Raw genomic sequence first — 17,747 nt, 5'->3', positions numbered from 1 at the left:
GAAGCATGATGGGAAATGTAGTTTTTTTTATATCAAACGACACTCCCACTTTAACGACACTCGAGGAAGTTTGTGTTTTATTAATATATATAAATATATGTATTATAAATAAAGAATTTAATAGAAATGCTAATCCATTAGCACACTTCACAAGTTCACAAACCACACAGCCAAGCACAAACAGAAACGCAGAAAGACAAGGAGGAGGAGAAGAAGACAAGGGTATGATACGGGCTTGAACTTGAATGAAAAATCATGGCGTTGTTTCCCTTTGCAAACACACCAATAGATGGCGCCTCTTGCACACCTTGCGCTTGACAGCACGTCTCATCATTTGTAAGCATTCAATACCCTTAGACTTAGAGGCTCTTCGTTTTGTCCTCCTCCTTTCAAATGTGTCCTCTTGAGATCCAGCAGAGCATGAACAGCTCAAAGAGATTGACATGATGATCTCATCTCAATAAACGGAGCAAATTCCCACAACATCAAGCGTTTTTACAGTAGCATTTATCACCAAATATCTGATAAAAGCCATGTAAAATAAAAATAACACAAGCACACTTTTAACAAAAAGCATTGCACTAAATTATGTTTGAAATGATAAACAGTAAAAAATGAATATATATAGATTAGATGATAGATAGATAGATAGATAGATAGATAGATAGATAGATAGATAGATAGATAGATAGATAGATAGTATAAAAAACAGTATAAAAATACTGTTCCTAATGAAGACAAATTGTATTCGAACATTTAAGCAATGATTAAAATGACAGTAAAACATATTGCATTAGAAAATATAAAAGTGTACAATGCAGTAACTTAGTAATCGAATACTTGATGCTAATTTTAGGGCACAGAAAGGTAAAGAGTGTTTCTTTGAAGCAGGTCATTAAATGTGTTGAAAAACAGTCAGGAGTGAAAGTAAAAGAATTTATGATTTGGTTGTACAACACTTGGGTTGTAACCTCATATATAGGATTTTTCTTACATCCTTTGAAGAATTTCACATATTTTTATGATGCGAACTTCAAAGGCAAACGACTGGTTGAACAATATACATGCATGTCATAAAAAACAACAACATAAACTACGTTGTGTTTTATTGATGAATTCAGGGCAGTCAGACTTAGCCTATATAAAAATACATACATTGTTATACATCATATCAGCCTATTTTTAAATAACATAAATTATCATTTTAAATGACCAATGCAGTTTATCGTAAACACGGTTTCCCACTCACCAAAACCCACTTATTAAAATTAATCACAGCCCCTGCTACTTGTATTTATTAAATATTGTATATATATATATATATTTTTTTTTTTTTGTAGATGAAATCATCAGTTTTGAGCATGAATAATACTCTTAACATATAGGCCAAGGTAATACCATTAAATATACAAAAAAATACAATATAATTATGCATAAACAGCTGCAAATGTATTTAAATTTTTATTTAAAAGACAAGTCTTAAGCTAGTACCAGATTAAAATGCATATTTGAGCTGTTTTAACTGAAAGCAACTTGCACGTATACAGTATATCTTAAAATATGTCACTGCCCTTGTTTTGTCTCAAGATGCACAGCGGTATTTTTTCCCCAAAGGCATGTTTATAAAAGCCTAAACTAAAGCCTAATCCTGGCTTAATGAAACCGGGCCTTGTCATCAAAATGAGTTGGTGGAGGAAATCAGCCAGATCACAAGCGTGAGCACCACAGCTCAGCATGTGTGCAAACAAATATGCCACCGCTCCAATTACCACTCCATCTTCAGGGTGGACATTAAAATCAGAAACCTCTCGCTTAAATTATTCGCTTCTGCAAAAGCCCTGAGTTTTTACAGTAAGCTGCATGTCTTCCGCCAGCTCAGTAATTGGCGTGTTTGGGTTAAAATACATAATGAGTTCATTAGGGCACATTCCAGTAATCAAAAAGGGTGTCGTTTTAATTACTGGGCTTGTGCCAAGCCAGCGCTCTTACGACTTTTGGAAACCTGTCTTTGTAATTTAATTAAAGTGAGCAAATGGCATGCGCAAACTTGGCCCTGGAGGGCAATTAAGACGGAATTGTGAGCGAGCGAACCCCAACTGGACGATTTGCGCCACCTATGTCAGTTAAGCTGATTGCATCGATTTCATTGATTTGCAACAACTTCAGGCTAATTTCATCTCCAAAGGTGTGCACTCTATCTCCAGAGGCATTACTTGTTTATTTATTTCTTTAGCCGTCCACCTCTTTAGATTTTGCCAAGTGATTAGATGAAAGTGTTTCATCAGGGGCAACAAAAAGTCCCTTTTGCTAAGGGTGCCGTGAGGTTGGCGGAATCAATAACTTTTTATTTGCCTCAGGGTCAGAACAGGTTGGATGTTATTGATGCTCTTAAATGCATCACAACTCTCTTTAGTCAAGGAGTGCAAAACGCTGAGGTAGGCGAGAAAGTGGGCTAGACCAGGGAAAACAAATGCTTTAAAACCCACTTACATACAATATGCAACATAACAGTCGAATATCCTGGCTTGCTTTAATAAAAACCTAGGATTTTCAGGATGGTTGCTAAGGTGTTGCCAGGTGGTTACAGGTGGCTAGGTGGTCAAAAGAGTACATCCTTAAGCCTCTATGATATTCGGCTTTCTTCAGTAAATGTTTTGTATTTTTCACCTGTTTTATCATCCATCAGATGAAAATTGTAAATGGTCTCTTAGAAAAGCACACTTCTCCTCAAAAAACTGCATGGTTTCGGGTGTTATGTCTGAAACAGTGCAGGACACAATTTGATACTTAGGGTTTCAAATGCCATGCTCAATTGGTTTCCAACATTTCATTAGGAAATTCATTGATTCATTGATAATAAAGTCACCTCCTAGAACAAATCTTGCAACCTTGACACCAAATCCAGAAAACAGCTTCCCACTAAACCTTAGAAGTCCTTGGACTGTCCTTGCTTACTATATCTGTATCTCTTTTAGTGTTTTTTTTTTTTACCCCCCTCCAGCTTGGCCAGTGTGATGGTTATATTTATCTTCTGCTCCACTGTGATTGTTTCTAATTGGCAGATCAGGACTTCATTAAAGCAGATTAAGTGTGAGAGAAGATGGGCAAAACACAGTGTTGTATCGGTGAACGGGGTGACGGTGAAGGAGAGAATTAGCTGATTAAAATGGACAAGCGTTGGGACATAAGGTGGGAGGGGCTGCGGGTGATTGATGGGTAGTTGTAGCAGGTTGAAGTGTTTGGGTAAGGCCTGTCAGCGAGCTGGTAGAGAATGAGTGAGATGTCTTCATCAATTTAGAGCCATTATCATGTCAAAAGGAGAGATGCCATCTGCATGAGACTGCTTTGCAAGCAATCAATCTCATACGGGAAAAGTGTGTGCGTTTGTATGCACAATTACTATGTATGCACGAAAATGCATTCAAATGGAGGATGCCGGGGCTAGTTGACACACAGGGACAGGACTTTTTGAGGTTTTAAATCGAAAGTCCCATTTTCAAGCTGTTTTTTTGTTGTTGTATGTCTTAAAAACAAAGTTGGAATTTTATTGTAGGTTTTGATTCACACAAACATTTGTCGATTGTCATCATCATCATCATCAACGTCAACGTTTTTGTGAATTTAAGCCTGTAAAATTAAATTATTAATAAAAATAGCTTTTGGAGTATAAACACGATAAAACAGCACTACATTCAAACAGAAGCCAATATAAATTAAGGTAGACTTTAATCAAAAGACATTGAAAAAAATTCTAAACAATCCTCATATATCTTATATTGTATAGTGGGGCATGTTGTCACATGGGTCCCTTTTATTCCCTGGGAAATAATTAACTAGTTCTGGCATGAAACTCTAGATGGCGCAGGCTGATAGGTCTAACTCATTTGGTAGAGTTCAAGTCATCATCTACATAGCACAGCTGATTGGTTGCTGTTGCATCAGTGGCCAATGAGCTGCAGCTCAACATTCAAACAAGAACCAGTAGTGTTGCTGTTATCAGTCTGCAGTGTGCTTTCAGAAACCCTCCACCTTCCCCAGCTCCACCTGTATAGATCTGCTATGGGGGTTAATTCATGTATGTTACATGTGCAACAGCATCAGTATGTCTTACATGCTCACAGCAATGTCTGTGAATGCATTGGCAGTGGCAAGTATCGGTACTTGCTCTGCAGAAGCAGCGTAGCAGATCTATTCCACCAACACCAAATACATTAACATTGCCATATCTATTACCATACCAATCTCTATTACCATACCAATCTCCCGAGAGTTGTCAAAACAGAACTGTGGATATGTTAAATAGAAAGAATTTAAGGTTCATGCCCATACAGAAATTGACTTTCACTGCGGTAAAGTACTTTTACACTGCGGTAAAAGTGTGACAACTAGCCCCAGTCTCCCAAATGCTCACCTTTCAAACACTTAAATGTCTTTTTTTTAAGCACTCATTGGACTTTTGTGTTTGTGTTAAGCAGAGGTTATAAACACACACACATAAATTCATGCACGCCCCTCCCTCGCAGAGCATCTTTACCGTAAGCCCTTTTAATTTTCCTGAAATAGGCAGCTGACAGCCGCTTCATATTGATGGAGTGCGCGGAGACAAATGCAAAGATGGAGTGACACGCTGTTATCTGTCTCTGGACGCTGTTCATCCTCTCATCTCATTGCATACACAAACACACACATTCATCCAGTTACTTTTTAGTATCACTTATCATGATTACAGTGAGAAAGCGGTAACCATTTGCATTAAACGTCATGCTGGAATGTTGACACAAACAGTTGATATTAGTTGATATGGATATTAATGATCAAAATGAACTGTTAAGAGAGTGTTTTCTCACCTCTTTGCTTCAAGGCCTATATCAAGTTTATAAAAGACTGTATGAACTATGCTTTCATGCAGTTGTTTTTATGATGCTGTCTTAGATTTCTAGAATGTCTTACAATGCTGAAAATGCAAACATCACTGTTATTATTGCTTGAATGATCTTTATTGCTAGTTTTGGTAAAGGCTATCAATTTTTTAGACGAACATGCAGCGATGAGGGGAAGACGTCGAATGAGGTGATGGAACTCAGGACGGTGGCACCTTTAATGGGTGTAATTATACCAAGTGGATGGTTCCACTCTGGATTACAACCTTCTGCCACAAGGTGAAGTGCTCTGATAAATGAGGTGTGTAATCTCTCAAGACACACAAATACACAGGTTTACACATATACATGTACACATATGCACAAACATTCATCTCCTTGAAGCTTTGCACAAGAGTAGTTTACCTGTCTGGTGAGATGTATTAAGCACTGCAGACATGTTGATGTCATTTATGTTTTGCATCTAGGTGTTTGTGGGAAGTCCCGGATGTGTACTGTGAAAAATACACTAAATCGTTAAAAAATAAATAAATAAAAATACACTAATTCATCTCAGTCATTGAGGAACTGAAACATTTATTCAACCGAAATGTGTAGGACCAAAAAGTGACTGGAGCTGTGTTTGCACTGGAATGGTTGGAGCTTTTGCATAGTTAGTGCTTGCTGTTAAATAATCATTTGAAACTTAGCAAACTTAGCAGTATTGTACCTGTATAATATTATGCAGTCCCCATTTTGGACCAGCGCCATCTTCTGGCGAGAAGTGGAAATTCATTAGACACGACCCTCACACTGCATTATGGGTATTCTGTAGTTGGTGAGTGTACATCAGTGTACACTTGTTATTGCAGTACATTGTGGGATTGAATGAGTTCCCTACGAATGGCTGTCCCCTCAAATATGTAAGGGTTAATGCCCGACGAGGTGTTCATTATCAGGTTTTAATGGGCGTGAACCGCCCGACGCGCAGCGGAGTCCATTAATACCTGACAATGGACACCTCGAAGGGCATTAACCCGCTTATACCATGGTCACTTACGAAAGAAAGAAATATTAAATCAATTAATAATACTTTAATGTGTTTTAGAGTAAAAATCGTGAGGGTTTTTATTTATTAAGTCGAGCGCACTATTTAATATCTCCCATACAGGCGTTGCCAAGCAACATGGCCACAGCGACCCGACCGCAGCAGTTGATCAGTGAGTTTGAGCCAGCGCAATCATTTAGAACTGTCATCAGGCAAATTGACGGGACGCCTTTCCTAGGTGTCCATTCTCACTTTTTAACGGACACCCTGCAGCCAATCAGAATCGAGTATTCACCCAGACCATGGTATAACACTTTTTAACGGACACCCTGCAGCCAATCAGAATCGAGTATTCACCCAGACCATGGTATAACACTTTTTAACGGACACCCTGCAGCCAATCAGAATCGAGTATTCACCCAGACCATGGTATAATGCCCTATTTAAGGTTACAGGAGCAGATTTCAGACAATAGGTGTGTTTCGTATTCTTTCAAATCGTTCTGGAGGTACTTTGATGTAATACACTGATCAGTCTGTGCAGCGCCGCATCAAGTCGAACACACCCATGGTGCCTCTGAAATCGCATACTGTCTGAGTAGGTATTTGAATTTGAGACTGTATGTTCTGTTCTATAGTAAAATCCGATCCAAAGCACGCACATCCACAGCAAAGCAATATGTTGCTCAAATTGGGTGATCAACAAGGAAATGAATAAAAAAGTAGCTCTCACCACTTAATAAAAAAGTCGGCTCACCACGGCTCCAAAAATGTGAAAAGTTTAATGATAGACTCACACACAGGTGGTAACGTTTCGAGCACATAGGCTCTTCGTCAGACAGTTAAAAGTTAAACACACCACACCTTTATACTAACAGGTATACCCCCCCCCCCCAATTTTTTTTTTATAATAATACAAATTATTACTATTATATATAGTATGAATATGGGTAGTATGAATGAAATTTGGACATACTACATCCTCCATGTTGTTACTGTCTTGTGACCTACCAGCGCTTCACTGCCATTCATAAACCCAAAGCCACTTGAAGGCAAGCCTGCGAGGTTAGCAAAAAAAGCTTAACGCCTGCTAATGCATGTGGTACGCAGGGAAGGAGACCAGAGGTAATTTTTTTAATGGATGTCAATGGAGGAGAGGCTTCACTACGCTGAATAAACTGCTTTTGTGGGAAAACGGCTTAACATTTAATGAGTCAACAGACCTCATCTTCAACATGTTTGCTCTTAAACATTTTGGATTGATCTATTTTTCGTATGTATTCGGACACACTACTCTGTTGGCGTACTGTTTTTCGCATACTATATAGTAAGGAAGTATTCGATTTTGGAAAGGCAGTGCTGCTGTTTTTATGAATGAGTCATTGAATCGTGCATTCAACCCATTCGTTCAATAACGGTCAATCATTCAGGAACAAAACAAGTGACTACATGTCTTTATGTGTGAACTCAATCATTATAAGCCACTTCTCCAACGTTGGACCGGACAGTTCTAAGAATGGTAAGGAATGGTTTCCACTTGAGCATGAAGTGATGTCGCAACTCAGGATTGGTGGTCATTTGCCCCAGTTTCTCTGTAGCTGGCTAAGAAACCATATCCGCATCGGCTGGGCCGGATCGGCATGGAATGAAACGTTTAACCAAAGAGAACGGTTTGGCCCGACGATGGAGAAGCGTCTCTTCTGAATGAGGAATAATGCAATTTAACAAATTTCACACCTTTCATCAACAAGCCACATAATTTGAGATAACATTTATGTCAAACACATAAGAAATTGTATAACAAAAATAAAATAAAAATCATCTCACACACTTGATATATAGATGTTAGATTTCATGTGACAAGTGCCAATACCATAAATAAAATTAAAATTGCTTTAAAGTGGTATAATATGGATTTTGGGAGGCACTTAAAACTAATTTTCCCATTTTATTTTATATTAGCGTGTGCAATGACTAATCCTTTATGTTTAAGTCTGCAGTGTACACTGCCTCCAATCCTTGATTAAACATGTTGAATGTGTTTTATAAGGGGGCGTGGTTGCTCATTTCAGTCAATTAGCTGCCGGCAGCAGGGCCAGCGGGCCATCTGTGTAAAAACACATGAACTGACCCGTCTTCCTCTGGACGAGTGCACGAAAGAGGAGGACAGGAGGAGGAGAGGGGGATGGAGTGATGAGAGTGATGAACGGCAATGTGTCAGTTCGGCACACAGATTAACCTCAGGTCCAATCGAGCGCCAGTTAATTAACCCTACTGATGAAATGAACTGAGTATTATATCCCCCCCACCGCATCTATCAATGACACCGCTGACTGCCTCATCTTCATGAGAGGACTGGGAACTAGTTGATGGGTAATTCTGAGCAAATGGTGTCAGTTGTGCTAGAAATTCATGGGGAAAATATTTTGAATTTATTTTATATATATATATACAATAAAAAATGTTCACAGAGTGCATGTCCCCATATACAAATAGATTTATATACATGTAGAATCCATGTAGCTTTCTGAAATCCTTCATGTATTTTCTGAGAAAATTCAGTTCCTGAATTTGTCCCTGCACTTATAACCTCATTAAATTTTTCAGTTTATCATTTAGTTATTTAAAAAATAATCGTAATAACTTTAACCGAATAGCATCATAACTTGACAATAGTTCAAACATATATATCAAATATATATATATATATCAAATATATATATATATATATATATATATATATATATATATATATATATATATATATATATATATATTAACAAGGCCAATATGTTTAAACAAATTGAAATCTAGAAGATCTAAAGAAAATTCTTTGAGGATCATATTTTCACATTGTATTTATTATTAAAATTTATTTTCTCTCTTATTTATTGATTGAGACTTTGAAAATGATTTTTTTGTAACAGTTGAACAAGGCCAATACGTTTAGAAGATTTAAAGAAAACTTCTGAAAACCTCAGTTTGAACTATAGTCAAATTATGATGCTATTCAGATTATGTTTTACATAATTAAATGATAAGCTGAAAAATGTTATGAGGTTTTAAGTGCAGGGACAAATTAACTGAATTTTCTCAGAAAATACATTAAGTATTTCAGAAAGAAAAAAACATTTTAATTCCAAAAGAAGCTATAAATGGATTCTTGTATATAAAACTATACAGTGTAGTAGTTGTAAATGGGGACATGCACTCTGTGAACATTTTTTTTTTTTTTTTTTTTTCCACTTTCATTGCGCATATCAAACACATCTATTAAATCTACCAAATAATGTGACTACATTCTGTATCCGTTAATTCTATCAGTATAAGTCATGGGGAGATATATAGTACCGTTTTCTGAGAATGACCTGAAAATGAAAACGAATACATTCTTTAAAGATGCACCCAATAGAGAGTCACAAATACAATTAGGAATACATATTTGCCAGTGGTAAAGCAAAACGCAAAAAAGGAACTTGCTTCTAACATACAGTAGTGAGCCGTTGTAACATAAATAATGTAATGATTCAGTCAGAAGTCAGCATTAGGTTCATTGCTTTTCCATACTCTTATATGCTGTGGCCTTTACTTAGCATCTGTTGATGAATAAATGTCATCCAATAAGAGCTTGAGAGAGATGTTGGACTCGATTTGATCACAGCTAAGGTGACACAGACACTCAATCGAAATTCAGACACCAAAAAGCCATTTGTTGTTCAGACAATTTATGAGGAATTGAATAAAATTCGACAGCTTGACTGAGTAATTGATTTTCTCATTTCGCAATCCGATAGTGGTCGAAGCTCGACAGTCGGCGGTGAAGTGCAAAACTGGCACGTAGCAATTTCAACAGGGTTCCTATATTGGCAAAACAGTTAGACCTGCTTACCTCAATAACCTCAATCTATCAGGTCAATAATTTAGGCATAAAGCTACTCAAACAGACTTCTACCCAGACATTGTAAATCAGATTTACAAAGATTTTATGTCTCTCTTAGAAGGCCACATTTATGTATGACAATTTCCTGATAAGATTAAAATTAAAATTAGCCATAACAAACAGTTTCTATATTCCATATGTGACCACAAAACCAGTCACATGGGTCAATTTTTTTAAATTGGGATGTATACATCACATGAAAGCTGAATAAATAAGCTTTCCATTGGTGTATGGTTTGTTAGAATATGACAATATTTGGTTGAGATACAACTATTTGAAAATCTGGAATCAGAAGATGCAAAAAAATCGAAACATTGAGAAAATTGCTTTCAAAGTTGTCCATTTATGTTGGTGACTGTGCTGCATTCACTCACAAAAAGAAATGTTTTATATATTTACGGTAGGAAATTTACAAAATATCTTCATGGAACATGATCTTTACTTAATATCCTAATGATTTTTGGCATAAAAGAAAAATCGATAATTTTGACCCATACAATATATTGTTGGCTATTGCAACAAATATACCCGTGCGACTTGTGACTGGTTTTGTGATCCAGGGTCACATGTTAGAAATATTTCATGACTGCTTTCACTTGATTATTAGTCATTGTTTTTTGTTCAAAGACTCAGACTTAGGATGAACATTGGTATACCTTTATCTTGACATACACACAGCCCACAGGATAACAAGAAATTAACCCTTAAAGGAGTCATTTCTACCTGATCTGACTGATAAAAATGACTTTAGTTGTTGTTAACTGGTTGATTCAATAATATTAAATAATGTTTTTGTCTCGAATTGAACCATGTTGCCACATGGGATGTCAACATTAACGCATGCATTCATTTTAAAATCCTTAACACGTTCATTTTTTTTAGTGCAAATAAATTACAGAAGCATTCATAATTGCGTCATTAACGTAATTTTCTTCATGAGTATTTCAACTCAACACATGTCCTCAAAATTTCCATTTTGGTTCAACAGATGTGTATTCTTTCACTCTTTATCATAACCAGACAGTCAGATGTCCACTTTTCTGCATGGATAAATAGATGTCCTGTTCGTGCATATCCATGCAAATTTTTACCAAGGACAAATTGAAGTGGTTAATAGATGGTGTCAACATCTGCTGCCCCCCCACACACTCACATTTTAACATAACATGTCTATATCATTAATCAAGCCATTTAGGCACTGTGTGAGCTGTCACAATTGTTGTCTGGGAAGTCTTCAATTCTCACAGGTAATTAGAGGGAACGTGTGACTGAGACAATGGAAGAATAGAGAGAGCTGGTGGGGTATTGTTCTCTGAGGGTTGTCCTCTTGTAGGATGTGGAGATAAAGCTTTCAGACTAGGGAGGCAAAGAGAGGTCAATGTCTAAGCAGGAGATGTTTCTCACCCTTCTCTGAGAAGGACGTGAAGCTGCGTTATTCAGTCAAACAACTCCACTGTGTCGAGGATTCAACTAATACAGGGACAAAAATGTGTATCTTACTGGAGAGTGTCAGAATTCTTCTCCATATGATGAAGTATGAACTCGTGTGATAAAAAATATTAAAATATGAAAAATCTCCTGAAGAAAATGTGTTCCTTGTTTGTGCAAAACTATGCTAGGTGGTTGCTAGTGTGCATTTATAAAAATCATTTTTGGTACAATAAAAAAAAAATATATATATTAGATGAAAAAACTTGAAAAGGCAAATTAGAAATGTGGCCTTGGCAACTAACTGAAATAAACATGAATAATTAAAGCTAAATTGAAATATAAAATGACAAACGTACATAACAAAATGACTAAAACTTAAACCCACATTAAAATGAATATTGAAAAAAAACTAAAAGAAAAGCTCAATACTATAATAGTATTTTAAATAAAAAATGTAAAATATATAAAAATATTAATGAATACTATAATAAATACTAAAATAACACAGCCTCCTATATTATTCTGATAATAAAAAAATATAAAAAAAATAAAACTAATAAAAATGTACAAAAGCACATAAATTACTAAAACTTTTAGTCTGAAACTTTAAAAATGTTAATAAATACTATACAGTATATAAATAATAATCTGCTATATAAATATATCTTCTAGTGTGGCTAACTGATTACAAGGTCATTGCTAGGGTGTTCAGGGTCATCGCTACACAAGTCACATGATTTGAAGTATTATTCATGTCCGTAGCACAAACGGTGGGACCAATAACGCACCGAATATTAATACTTATGGTGAAGGGTTTGTTCAATTCTCTATGAGCCAGAAGAAAGCACCACTTACAATTAGACTAAAAATTGCAAAGAGCAAGCATCATGGTGACTTGTAATCGAAAGACCAAAGGCCACATCATTCAGCGATTATGTAGCGATTTGCATGCGATGTTAAACAATAAAAAAATAATAATAATATTTTGCATTAAGGCCATTTATAGTGCAAGGTCACCAAAGGCAACATTTGCCAGTAAAGCTGTGTATGGTGTAGGTTAATTTGTTAAATAACCATAAAAATTGCCTTGAACTTATTTGACATATCATCTTGCCTGTAACAAGTTGAAAGCGTCCCGACTCCATCTCAACCAAAGGTTGCCATTCTCAGACAAATTAGCCAATAAAGGCCACACTTACTGTGTGCTAATGACTTTAACTTCCTCATTGACTTTATATGTCACTATGCCGCCCAGCTTCAAAGGAAATTCACTGTAATCCATCGCAAAACCAACATCAATTAGCACATATGCTGTAGGTAAGTGGAGATAATGAAAGATTATGGAGAGCGGGAAACGGGCAGGAGGATACTCTGGGAGAAAGGAAACTTCAAAGCTCTCAGTCTTCTCTCTTAAAGGAAGAGATAATGGTGCGTTGAGATAGCAGGGATATCAGGGTGAAAGTAATTATGTCTTCTCGTGTGTGATTGGTACAATATGGGTTGTTTATCTACAAGCACACAATGAGGCCCTTGTGTGGGGCCATAAAAAACCTGCTTGTTAAAGGCGGCCCATTAAACCGCCATAAACCTCACACCATCTCTGGAAGCGTAAGGTGCGTTTGTTACCTGTGTGGAAAAAACTAACATGTGGCTGATTGAACTCTTTTAAATCAGTGAATGTGTTTTAATTTAAGGATTTTTTATCAAAGGTGATTTGTTCAACCAGAAACATTTTTTATTATGCTGGTTAAAAGTCTCTTAGCATCCTGATAGCAATCACTAAGTTAAGTGGTCTAAATGTTTAAATGTGTATAGTAAGAGTTCAGATGCAAAAGTCTCCAAGTGCCATCTGGAATTTTCTTCTAGAATGATCATCTTTATCAAGCTCGTATATTTAAGTTCAGTAATTTCACTTAAATGACAATTAATAGGTAATTTTCATTGCCATTTAAGGGAAATTACTTATACAAGCTTGATAAAAATGATCATTCTAGAAGAAAATTTCAGACGGCACTTAGAGGCTTTTGCACCTGAACTCTTCATATATATATCGTCTGTGGAAGGCGTAGGATCATAAAATGTTTGTCCAACGCGATGTCCTACCTGCCTGTCAACATACGTATTTCCATACCTCCGCGCACAGACATCACACGTCATCAGTGCGTTTCATGCAGAGTTAGACAGACGCCAGTCACAGAGCAGCGCAAACGAAACAGCAGCCGCCTTTAACAGTTCCTCCTGATCCAAAACAACCAGCTTATGCTGCGTTCACGCCATAACTACTGTAATTTGAAAGAGATGGAAACCTGTGACGTTATACTCGGAGCGGTTCGTGACTCGAATTTATGCGTTTCAATGGCAACACTATCAACACTGACATGAAACTGCAACAGTCAGGTGGTACAAGTCTATGTTCATTTGTGCTTTGAGACATGAGGTAGTTTAACGCCGTCTCTCGTCTCGTGACACTTTGCAGACTCTGCTGTGTGTGTTCATGTGTTTTGGAGGAGGCGTGGCTTTGGAGACGCTCTGAAGGGAGTTCAGACTTCTGTTATCTTACATGAGGAAAGTTCATTTTAACCATCTTTTGAGATTTTGAGATTAACACACATATTTCTGTAATACTTCTGGATGGATGTTTTAAAGTGAGACAACTAATACCGCAAAACATCACATAATTAATCCAGTCCGCTAATACTCACTGATGTTTGTGCTTTTGTGTTCCCTTCAAAAAATGATGTGACTTCCTGGAGGATGATGTCGTTAAAGAACTAGATTTTGTTTTTACAAAAGTCTAACGGAAAAATGTATAAAATAAAAACAATATTAACATGTACATTTTAAATATTATAATTAAAGAAAAAAGAAAACACTTGGAACTATAAATTGATGACAAATTAAAACAAAACAAATATGTTTAGATTGAAAAAAAAAAAAAAAAAAAAAAAAAATATATATATATATATATATATATATATATATATATATATATATATATATATATACATATATATATATTACAAATATAGGAAACAAAATTAGTAAAATCTAATATTTCTTAATAAATTGCCTGTTTTTTGTTTGTGTTAAATGTTCTTCTAAAAGTGATATTGTAATAAAGGTGAAGTCAGTAATATGATTTCCATCTATAAAATTGTTAAATATTAATATAATATACAAATTCTTAATTTGTTAATACTACAAATTATTTTAATTATATTGTTCTAAATATTTTTGATTAAATATTCAATCATTTAAGACATATACTGTATGTATATGACCCTGCATGTAAATATGAAGAGTGTTTTCAGATGGCGAGGACAGGAGGTGTCATAATTATCTTTGAAGTCGTCTTATCTGAACGAATGATTGCTTCCTGACCCATCACAGAGTCATTGTAGCCATGACAAAACTGATCAACATAATAAAGCAACATCATTTCATGCCAGCCCAGATGAATTTATGAGTCCTGATAAAAGCATATTACGTTTAGCAGCACAAATTACACTGAAAGGTGCAAATCGAGGACGAAAACATGATTTTGACATGAAAAAGAATGATTTTAAGTTACTTTCTGTCATTTGGGTAAAAGCTGGATGTTTATCAGCGTTCGGAAGCTCTGCCAAGAAAGGAGCCGTCCTCAGAGATCTTTCCTGAGCAGGAATAATTAGTATAATGCATTAGATGAAACCTCACACTAATTTTTCAAAAGTTGGTACACTAAAAGCGCTCGTTGAATGGCACACGTTTAATAAACCATCTACTAATAGACTAGATTTTTACCTTTTCTGATGTGAGGGGTCCATGCAAATATTACTTCCAGGATATTATTATTGCTCCAGACATATTATATTTCAAAATAAAGATGAACAACAGGCCAGTTTGTTCCAGACTGGAATTGGGGTCATGCTAATCAGAATTGAGCTGCTGACTCAGGCAGAGGATCAAACAGAGGTCATGAGGCACTAGCTGTCTGATCACTGCTGAGCTGCGATAATGACCGCAGAATATGTCTGAAATCAGAGATAAAGCCTTTAATGTTCTGTAAACACGACAGGTACTAAAGTTTACAGGCCTTAAATTAAATGATAAACTTTGACTTTGAAAGGCACATCAAGAGCGCACTGTGATATGTGATCTAAAGGCGATATGTGAATGCGCAGTGTGTGCCTTGTATACTGTACATGCATGAACATTCAAATAAGCATTGATCTAGACTACATCATGTAGTAAAACAGAAAAAAATTCACAAAATTATTTTAGAACATTCATAATTTTGTGTAAAATGTAGAAAATGACTACTGTGCTCAAACATATCGTCTGCGGTCAAACTGAAAATTAAAATGAGATATCAATATGAAGTATTTAAACATTTCTTGAACTTGAACATTTCTCATCAAGTCCTTGACTAAATAATTCTCTTAACTGTGTATCAACAATTAAGGAACTTCAGGAAAAAACTTCTGAGAAAGTTGATTCTTAAAGGGATAGTTCACCCAAAAGTGTAAAGTTATTTAATCAACCTCATTCCAAACCGGTATGAATTTTTTTTTTTTTTTTTTTTTTTTTTCTGTATGGAACAAAAGAAGATATTTTGAAGAATGTTTGTAACCAGACAGTGGTGGCCATTGACTTTTTGTCCTACTATGGAAGTCAATTGCTATACCCGTCAACTGTCTGGTTACAAACATTTTTTTAAATATCTTCTTTTGTGTTCAACAGAAAAAAAAAAAAAAAAAAAACCTCAGACAGGTTTGGAACTTGAGGGTGAGTAATGACACAATTTTAATTTTTCGGTGAACTATCCCTTTAAGTAAAACATAAAACTTAGATTTCTATCAAGACACCTGAGCTATAAAAGAGGATAGGCCATTCAGACATAATGTTTAGAAAGAACGCAAAGTAATGCATCTGCAAAACACTGCAACATTTTAAATTAAATCTAAACATTTCAATTAAAATAAAAATACAGAAATATAGGCTACCAGATAAATCACAATCATTCTTGTTACAGATATATGTCAGCAGTCTTATTTTTGCAATGCATGTCATTGCAATGAATCACTGGCAAGCATGCAACAAACCTGCATGAGCGCGCGCGCGCAATAGGCCTACTAAAGAGAGGACGGGACACGAGGCCATTGATTCAATTTAATTTGCGCACCTCTGTCACAGAGTGCCAAAGACGGATTTACCAGTGGCCGGGATGTTTAAATTACTTTTAAATCATAAAAGCAGCGCACCGGCCGAGGGGAGGGAGAGGCAGAGGTTGCTGGGAATATGCGAAGAGCGCTTGATTTCTCTTGAGCAAATTAGCTCCAATGGCTGTGTCTCAAAACCTAGTGAGCTGCCTAACTAGACAGCATATTTGGTAGCCACATATTTGGTTAAATTTGTTTTTAGATAAAAAATAAAATTAAAAAAAGAATTTTTATTTACATTTTTTTGTTTTGTTTTCACGTAGCCTACCATGCAATAATATGTACAATATACATTGTCATCAAAGACATAATCGATGTAGACTGCATGTTGTCTAGGTAGGCAGCACACTAGGTGTTGAGTCACAGCCTGCTTCAGCATCGCAGCCCGGCACTCATTTACTGTATAGAGGGGCGGGATGCTCCAATCTTCTCGGGTCAAGGCGAAAATATCAGTTTCAACCTCACGTCGCCTGAGCAGGGACTGTTTTCCATGTTATTAATCCACCGTCCACTGCCTTTTTTTTATGTTGGCAATATTTAAAACAACAGCTGCGAATTGCAATTCATTTCGTCTCGATTTATTGCATGTTTACGACAAGCAGGTCATGATGGAATGAAGGTTTTGAACGAATTGCCTATATTTCATTCAATATTTTATATATAGGTATACAACTATTTTTATTATTTGTTTCCCTCTGTTATAATGCATACTTAATGTTTGCATTTATACAGAAGATACCTACAACATAAATGTGCGATGATTATTTTGGCTATCGCACGATGTAAATGCGGTCGGATTTATGCGTTTTTTCGATTAATTTTTGTCTTAAATTAATTTATTAAAAGCATCTTAATACCCATCATATATAGCCTAGTGGAATAAACACTCAAGTTCATGAAAATGAGCAACAAACTGTATTTTCGAACTGATGGGAGATTCTCATAGGAAAATATAATTTCACGCCGTACAAGCATTTATTATTATTATTAATAATAATGTACTGTAAAAAAAAAAAAAAAAAAAAAAAACTTTATGAAGCAACCTGAGCTTACAAACATTTTATTTGTCTAAATCCAAATAGTCTGGTTAATTTAGTCATACTGAATTTGATGAAACAGTTTAAATTTGGATGTCATAATCTACATTTTTGAGTTATGTGACAAAACACTTTTTAATCAGACCATTTAATGTTGCGAACATTTGACTTATTATATAGGTTAATGCATAATTATATGGACTATGTATAATGTAAAGTCATACAATTAAAT

The sequence above is a fragment of the Scardinius erythrophthalmus genome (genome assembly GCF_964197995.2).
Source record: "Scardinius erythrophthalmus genome assembly, chromosome: 3".
NCBI lineage: Eukaryota > Metazoa > Chordata > Actinopteri > Cypriniformes > Leuciscidae > Scardinius > Scardinius erythrophthalmus.
This window is presented reverse-complemented; position numbering follows the sequence as displayed.